Raw genomic sequence first — 8,792 nt, forward strand, 5'->3', positions numbered from 1 at the left:
TGAGTATAAGAGTAAAGACATCACACTGCAATTATATAGGGCCCTGGTGAGACCACACCTGGAGTATTGTGTACAGTTTTGGTCTCCTTACCTAAGGAAGGATATACTTGCCATAGAGGGAGTGCAACAAAGGTTCACCAGACTGGTTCCTGGGATGGGGGGATTGTCCTATGAGGAGAGATTGAGTAGACTAGGCCTATATTCTCTAGAGTTTAGAAGAATGAGAGGTGATCTCATTGAAACATACAATATTCTTACAGGGCTTGACAGGGTCGATGCAGGGAGGATGTTTCCCCTGGCTGGGGAGTCTAGAACCAGGGGTCACAGTCTCAGAATAAGGGGTCGGCCATTTAGGACTGAGATGAGGAGGAATTTCTTCACTCAGAGGGTGGTGAATCTTTGGAATTCTCAACCCCAGAGGGCTGTGGAGGCTCAGTCGTTGAGTATATTCAAGACAGAGATCGATAGATTTTTAAATATTAAGGGAATCAAGGGATATGGGGATATTGCAGGAAAGTGGAGATGAGGTAGAAGATCAGCAGGCTCGAAGGGCCAAATGGCCGACTCCTGCTCCTATTTCTTATGTTATTGGCCCAGAAATTCGGGTTGGGGGCTTCCCGCGGGTGCAAGTACCCAACCTGCACTTACCAATGCGCCGGCTGTTGAGCTGTGGGCCCGCGTGGGATTCCGATCCTGGGCCTCCTCCAACTGCCGGCGCGCAGTGCTTGCGTATCCCAGGGGCGCAGTTAGTTCGATGCGTCCCCTGGGATCACGTGGGCCATGGAGAGCCAATGGTAGCAGGGAATGCTTCATTCATAAGTTTGACAGGAACCTGTCAAACCTATAAATACTATAAGCCCCAAAACATCTCAAAATAAAAAAAAAATTTTAATCACATTTTTAAAATAAACTATAAATTACATGAAATAACTATTTTAAACAATAATTTAAATTTTTGAAAAAATGAATTACATTTTCTAACGGGGCTAAAAATAAACTTACCTTTCTTTAACGTATTTAAAAATAATAAACCTGTGGAAATTTTTTTTTTAATTTTAATTAATTCACCACTTACCTTGTAAAAAGCAGGCCCTGCGCCTGCTTTTTAAAAGTCTAACTCCTGGAGACTTACCTTCCCGGGAAAACCTGCAAAAAAACTAAGTTCGATGCGCACGCGCTGCCTCTTCTGCGCACGCGTTCCACCTCTGAAGCCCTTCTTTCAGGGGAACGGAAGTGCCGGTTTCCCGCGCATGCGCAGTGCATGCACGAAACCGGCACTTCTATTGGGCCTACGGGTGAGTACCCCGCGCGTACTCACCCGTGGAGACCCGAAGTTCTGGGCCATTATGTTTTCATAAATTAACCTCACCTTATCACCGTATCCCTCAAGCCCACCATCTCACCTTATCCCTCAAGCCCACCATCTCACCTTATCCCTCAATACCACCTACCCAGCCCGACAGGGAGCTGTTGCAGGAGCTAAAAGACCTACTAAAGTCCCAACACCGTGGGCGGGGAGCGCACTCTCTTTTCCAGCCGGGAATGCGCGCCCGCCATATTGGATAAGGTGGATGTGCTGGTGTCAGGAGCGTACGTCGGGATTATTTCAAGGGGAGAATATTTTATTTAAGTGAGGGTCCTGCGCATCTTGCCAGACCCACCTTCAATTTTCGATCGCCCTAGTGGGCATTTTTCCCCTGGGAAAATGTGGTCTGTTGAAAATCTAATTGTCATTTTGTTTTTACTGGTTTTAGATTAAAAGTCTTTCAATTGTGAAATACAAACGTGTTTAAAATGTACCTGAATACATCATTTTTAATGTAAACACTCAACATTTTCTGGGGTGCCTCAGACCTCCTAGAAACTCAGCACCAACTCACCAGTGATTGGTTGGTGAGTGTTTTGCTCAATTCTCTTAGCTTTAAAGCCCAGGAATTATATTAGTAATTGTCAGGTTTCATTAGTATTAGTAAAGTTTACTAGCAGTAATAAATATTATTGGGTGTAGTAGGGTTTATTCATTAATAATTAATCAAAATAAATAAATTAAGACTCAATATAGATGGCAGGGCAGGTGATGTGTTGTGACTGCAGTATGTGGGAGCTCCTGGACGCCAGTCTGATCCAGGACGAACACGTCTGCGGTAAGTGTCTGCGGCTCGAGGAGCTTCGGCTCAGAGTTGATGAGCTGGAGGCCGAGCTGAGGACTCTGCGATGCATCAGGGAGAGTGTAGGATTCGCAAAATTGTGCAGATCCCCCAAACCAAGAAGATTACCCCAAAAGAAGAGATTTTTGGACTGTTTAAAAACCATGTCAGAATGGTAAAAGAATATTGGGCCTAAAAGGGGCTTAAAGTCAAAACCCCAGGATTTTGGTTATTTTAAAAGGCATGTTGAAGCCTGAGAAAGGCTGCGACAAAGGGGTTGGGATGGGCCTCTGTAAAACGAGCAGTTTGGATATTGGCATAAGCCAAACTGTCTGGGAATGTTGTGGACTGTCTCAGTCATTTTACATAATGATAAAAGACCAGTGGAAGAGCCATTCCCGCCAAGAACTACAGAGCCATCCAAAGTATGCTTAATGCAGAACATGCCACTGACTAACAAAAGGGACCCTGACCCCAGCAGGAAAAGACAAATCTTACTAATCAAACCACAGATTAAACAGTCATTTAAAGCCAATTTAGGTTTCGATGGACCATCCCGAAACTATTTCACACCAACCAATTAAGATAGATGGGACCAGCTCAAAACCCATTAAAGAATTCAAAAACGATTAATGTTAACGAGCCCACCAAAATGGACAATGGGCCAGAGAAGATTTGGCGGGCAGGTAAACAAGGCCTCAAACGGTATAATTGGGGCCTACTTTTTCAGTTGGTTAGTGAGTCGGTTCGTTCGGTCAAGGAGTTCGGTTCAGTACAGTCTGGAAGAAGATAGCAGTTCGGTTTCGGCCCATTCGATGCAGCACGGCTTGTGTAGAAGAGAAGAAGAAGAGGACTTCAAAATCCACGTCAATTCACAAAAGTATCCAGAGTCCGAGCCAGGAGAAGACATCATCGAATGCCTCACGGCAACCAAAGGCCCCAAGAAACAAACAACCAAAAATATTACCAGCAACTAGTTAATATTGGGCCACCGCGACCGACAAACATAGAAACATAGAGATAGGAACAGGAGTAGGCCATTCGGCCCTTCGAGCCTGCTCCGCCATTCAATGAGATCATGGCTGATCTTCGTCTGAGATCATAGCTGATCTTACCAGTTCAGTACCCCGTCCCCGCCTTTTCTCCGTAACCCTTAATCCCCTTAGCCTTCAGAAATATATCCAATTCTCTCTTGAAAATATTTATTGAATTAGCCTTCACAGCCCTCTGTGGCAGGGAATTCCACAGGCTCACCACTCTTTGAGTGAAGAAATTCTTCCTCATCTCTGTTTTAAATGATTTGCCCGCTATTTTTAGACTGTGGCCCCTGGTTCTGTGCTCCCCTGCCATTGGAAACATTCTCTCTGAATTCAGCCTGTCCAGGCCTGCCATAATTTTATATGTTTCGATGAGATCCCCTCTCAATCTTCTAAACTCCAGTGAGTACAAGCCCAAACTATTCAATCTCTCCTCGTAGGTCATTCCCGCCATTCCAGGTATCAGCCTGGTGAATCGCCGCTGCACTCTTTCCATGGCAAGAACATCCTTCCGCAGATGGGGCGACCAAAACTGTACACAATACTCCAGATGCGGTCTCACCAGCACCTTGTACAGCTGTAGTAAGGTATCCCTATTCCTATACTCGAACCCCCTTGATATGAACGCCAACATACCATTTGCCTTCTTAATCGCCTGTTGCACCTGCATGCTCTCCTTCAGTGACTGGTGCACAAGAACACCCAGGTCCCTCTGCACTTCCCCATCTCCCAATCTATTGCCATTTAGATAATAATCCACCCTCCTGTTTTTACCCCCAAAGTGGATAACCTCGCATTTATCCACATTATAGTGCATCTGCCACGTATCTGCCCATTCCCCCAACCTGTCCAAATCGCACTGTAGCCTCCTGACATCCTCATCAGAGCCCACCCCTCCTCCTAGTTTAGTGTCGTCAGCGAATTTGGAAATATTGCATCCAATTCCCTGATCCAGATCATTTATATATATTGTGAACAGCTGGGGTCCCAGGACAGATCCTTGCGGCACCCCGCTGGTCACTGCCTGCCACTCCGAAAACGAGCCGTTTATTCCAACTCTCTGTTTTCTATCCGCCAGCCAGTTCTCTATCCACGTTAATACTTTGCCCCCAATCCCATGAGCCTTAATTTTGCATGATAATCTTTTGTGTGGAACCTTATCGAAGGCTTTCTGGAAGTCAAGGTACATCACATCCACTGGCTCTCCCCCATCTATTTTACCAGTTACTTCCTCAAAAAATTCCAGCAGATTAGTCAAACACGATTTACCCTTTGTAAATCCATGTTGACTCTGTCCGATCCTTTCCCCATTTGTCAAGTGCTCCGCTATTTTATCCTTAATAATGGACTCTAGCATTTTGCCCACAACCGATGTAAGGCTTACTGGTCTATAATTCCCTGCTTTCTCTCTACCCCCCTTTTTAAATATTGGGGTAACATTAGCTACCCTCCAATCCACGGGTACTGTTCCCGAGTCAATGGAGTTCCGGAAGATGATCCTTAGAGCATCTGCTATCTCCAGGGCCACCTCCTTAAGTACCCTAGGATGTAGTTTATCAGGCCCCGGGGATTTGTCGGCCTTCAGTCCCCTCAACTTACCCAACACCATATCCCTAGAGATACTAATTTCTGTCAGCTCCTCCCTCTCATTAGTCCCTATGTTTGCCGATATTCCTGGGAGGTTATTTGTGTCCTCCTTTGTGAATACAGAACCAAAGTATGAGTTTAATTGGTCTGCCATTTCCTTATTCTCCATTATATATTCTCCCGAATCGGACTGCAAGGGACCGACTTGGGATTTTACCAGTCTTTTCCTCCTGATATACCGATAAAAGCTTTTGCAGTCTGTCTTTATGTTTGCTGCAAGTTTACTTTCGTATTCTATTTTCCCCTTCCTGATTAATCCCTTTGTCCTCTTTTGCTGTATCCTGTACTGCCCCCAATCTTCCGGTCTGCTGCTTTTTTTTGCCAGTTGATATGCCCTTTTTTTTGATTTTATGCTGTCCCTAATTTCCCTCGTTATCCACGGTTGAGTTACCTTTTTAGGTTTATTTTTATGCCAAACCGGTATAAACATGTTCTGGAATTCTTCCATTCTATCTTTGAATGCTTGCCATTGTCTATCCACTGTCAATCCCCCCAGAAACACCACCCAATCAATCTTACCCAATTCCCGTCTCATACCCTCGTAATTCCCTTTATTTAAGTTCTGGACCTTAGTCTCTGATTCAATTTCCTCACTCTCCATCTCGACTGAGAGCTCGATCATATTATGATCGCTCTGACCCAAGGGGCCTCGTACAAGAAGATTGCTGATAAGTCCCTTCTCATTGCACAATACCCAGTCTAAAATGGCCTGATCTCGAGTCGGCTCCTCGACATATTGGTCCAGATAACCGTCCCGAAAACATTCCAGGAATTCCTCCTCCTCAGAATTTTTACTAATTTGGGTAGTCCAATCAATATGTAAATTAAAGTCACCCATGATGACAGCTGTGCTCTTATCGCACGCTTCTCTAATTTCCCTTTTTATGCCTTCCCTCACCTCCATATTACTATTTGGAGGCCTATATATCACACCCACTAACGTTTTCCTCCCCTTGCTATTTCTCATTTCTACCCATACAGATTCCGTTTCATCCGAGTTAATATCCTTCCTTTCCATTGCATTAATCCCCTCCTTTACCAGCAATGCTACCCCACCTCCCCTACCTTTTTGCCGATCCTTCCTAAATATTGTATATCCCTGGATGTTAAGTTCCCAGCCTTGCCCACCCTGCAGCCACGTTTCTGTAATCCCAATCAAATCATACTTGTTTACCTCTATTTCCACAACTAATTCATCCACCTTGTTCCTAATGCTTCTAGCATTAAGATACAAAGCCTTCAGGCTTGCTTTTTTCACACTCTCATTATGAATTAGTTTGGCCCTTTGTGTTTCTCTCCTTTGCTTATTGCTTCTCACCTTTCTACCATCTATTTCTAACTTCATATGACTTCCCTCTTTTCCACTACCTAGGTTCCCATCCCCCTGCCAAATTAGTTTAAATCCTCCCGAACCGCCCCAAAAAATATTACCCCGAGGACATCGGCTCCCTCACAGTTCAGGTGTGGACCGTCCCCTTGGTACAGGTCACTCCTCCCCAAGAACTGGTTCCAATGCCTCAAGAATTTAAATCCCTCTCCCTTGCACCACTGCTCAAGCCACGTATTTAGCTTATCTATCTTACTCTCTCTAAACTGACAAGAAACCAACCTGGAAGAAACCGAAGATTCGCAAGTTTGTTTCCACTGTACAAACTATTCTGACTTACCCCTGGGTAAGATTTGATGAAAAGACGCTAGACCCTACGTCTGACCAAAAGAAATTGGGTACTTACCCGATAGATCCAATATGCACCTGACCGCATCAGCGGACACGCGGAGACTGAAACAGCAATGCAGGTGAAGTCTTCTACCGTGTCCGGGGTACGGCAGGCCCCAACCGCCACACCTAGAGAACCCCGAAATCACGAACCTCTACAACTGTCAAAAGAAGTCGTTTGGTGAGCATTATCCCTGGTCCTCTGGAGTCCAACTTAGTTAGTGTAGTGGGATTGGGAGGGGTGAAGTATTCTGTCTATTGTTGTTCTCCCTCGCATATTCCGAAGTGTTCCCCCTTTTAGAGTGATAAGATTATTGTGTTGTGTATATTTTCTTGCCTCAAATAAAATCCAAGTTCTTTTCACCAACTCAGTTGTCTGCTGCAATTTCATTACATCCCCCAAATAAGCCCAAGGTCTAGAACCAAGGGAGTGGGAGCGATTCGAACCGCTCAGGCAGTCAGAGGCAAAGCTGACCACACACACCACCCCCTACAAGGGGGAAAGTTGCCTGGACACTTTATTCCAGGAGGCAGTCACGCCCCTTAGGATCGGGTCTTCTGATTTGGTCAGTGGTCAGGGACAGGAGGGTGTGACTGCGAGTGAGGCAGGTATGGGGACCCAGGAGGTGGAGGAGTCTCAGCCTTTGCAATTGTCCAACAGGTTTGAGGTTCTTGCGGCCTGTATGGATGAAAGCAGTGGCTGCAGGGTGGATGAGCAAACTGACCATGGCACCGAGGTACAGGAAGCCATTCAAGTGGGGGGAGCTAATAGGAATGTAGTGGTAATAGGGGATAGCAGAGTCAGGGGGATAGATACAGTTCGCTGCGGCCAAGAGCAAGAGTCCAGACGGCTGTGTTGCCTGCCCGGTGCCAGGGTTCGGGACATCTACTCTGGGCTGGAGAGGAACTTGCAGTGGGAGGGGGAGGAGCCAGTGGTCGTGGTCCACGTAGGTACCAACGACATAGGTAGAACCAGGAAAAAGGTTCTGCTGAGGGAGTATGAGCAGCTAGGGGCTAAATTAAAAAGCAGAACCTCAAGGGTAACAATGTCTGCATTATTACCTGATCCACGAGCAATTTGGCATAAGGTAAATAAAATTAGAGAGATGAATGCATGGCTCAAAGACTGGTGTGGGAGAAATGGGTTTCGATTCCTGGGGCACTGGCACCACACTGGGGAAAGTGGGATCTGTATCGTTGGAATGGTCTTCACCTGAACCGTGCTGGGACCAGTGTTCTGGCGAGTCGTATAACTAGGGCAGTAGAGAGGGCTTTAAACTAAATAGTGGGGGCAAGGGATCAAATTTGGGAAGAATGTGGTAAATCAAAGAGTAGAGACAAGGCAATAGAGAAAGGTATTAATATGGGAAATGATAAACAGACCGTGACAGGACGGGATAGAGAATATAAATTAAGAGTAAATCAACAGTTAAGGCTAGAGGTTCCAAAAATAATAAAAGGACAAAACTAAAGGCTCTGCATCTGAATGCACGAAGCATGTGAAACAAAACAGATGGTCTGATAGTGCAAATAGAAATAAATAAGTACGATCTGATAGCCATTACAGGAACATGGCTGCAGGATGACAGAGATTGGGACCTGAATATTGAAGGGTACATGACATTTAGGAAGGACAGGAAGCTAGGAAAAGGTGGAGGGGTGGCTCTGTTAATTAATGATGGTATTAGCACAATAGAGAGGGATGACCTAAGTTCAGGAAACCAGGATGTAGAAGCAGTTTGGGTAGAAATGAGAAATGATAAAGGCAAGAAGTCACTTGTGGGAGTGGTGTACAGGCCCCCTAACAGTAACCACACGGTAGGATGGAGAATAAAGGAAAAAATAATGGGAGCTTGTCAGAAAGGTACGGCAATAATCATGGGGGATTTTAATCTACATATAGTCTGGAAAAATCAGATGGGCAAAGGTAGCCTAGATGAGGAGTTCATGGAATGTTTTCGGGATAGTTTCTTACAACAGCACGTTCTGGAGCCAACCAGAGAGCAGGCTATACTAGACCTGGTATTGTGCAACGAGATAGGATTAATTAATGACCTCATAGTGAAGGCGCCCCTAGGTAGCAGCGATCATAATATGATTGAATTTTACATTCAGTTTCAGGGAGAGAAGAGTGGGTCCAAGACTAGTATTTTAAACTTAAATAAGGGCAATTCTGAGGGCATGAAAGCAGAGCCAGCTAAAGTGAACGGGCAAATTAGGTTCAGGGACAGGTCAATAGAGTGG

This window comes from Somniosus microcephalus, unplaced genomic scaffold (genome assembly GCF_052327205.1).
Source record: "Somniosus microcephalus isolate GS21.2 unplaced genomic scaffold, FLI_Smic_1.0 scaffold14, whole genome shotgun sequence".
Taxonomy (NCBI): domain Eukaryota; kingdom Metazoa; phylum Chordata; class Chondrichthyes; order Squaliformes; family Somniosidae; genus Somniosus; species Somniosus microcephalus.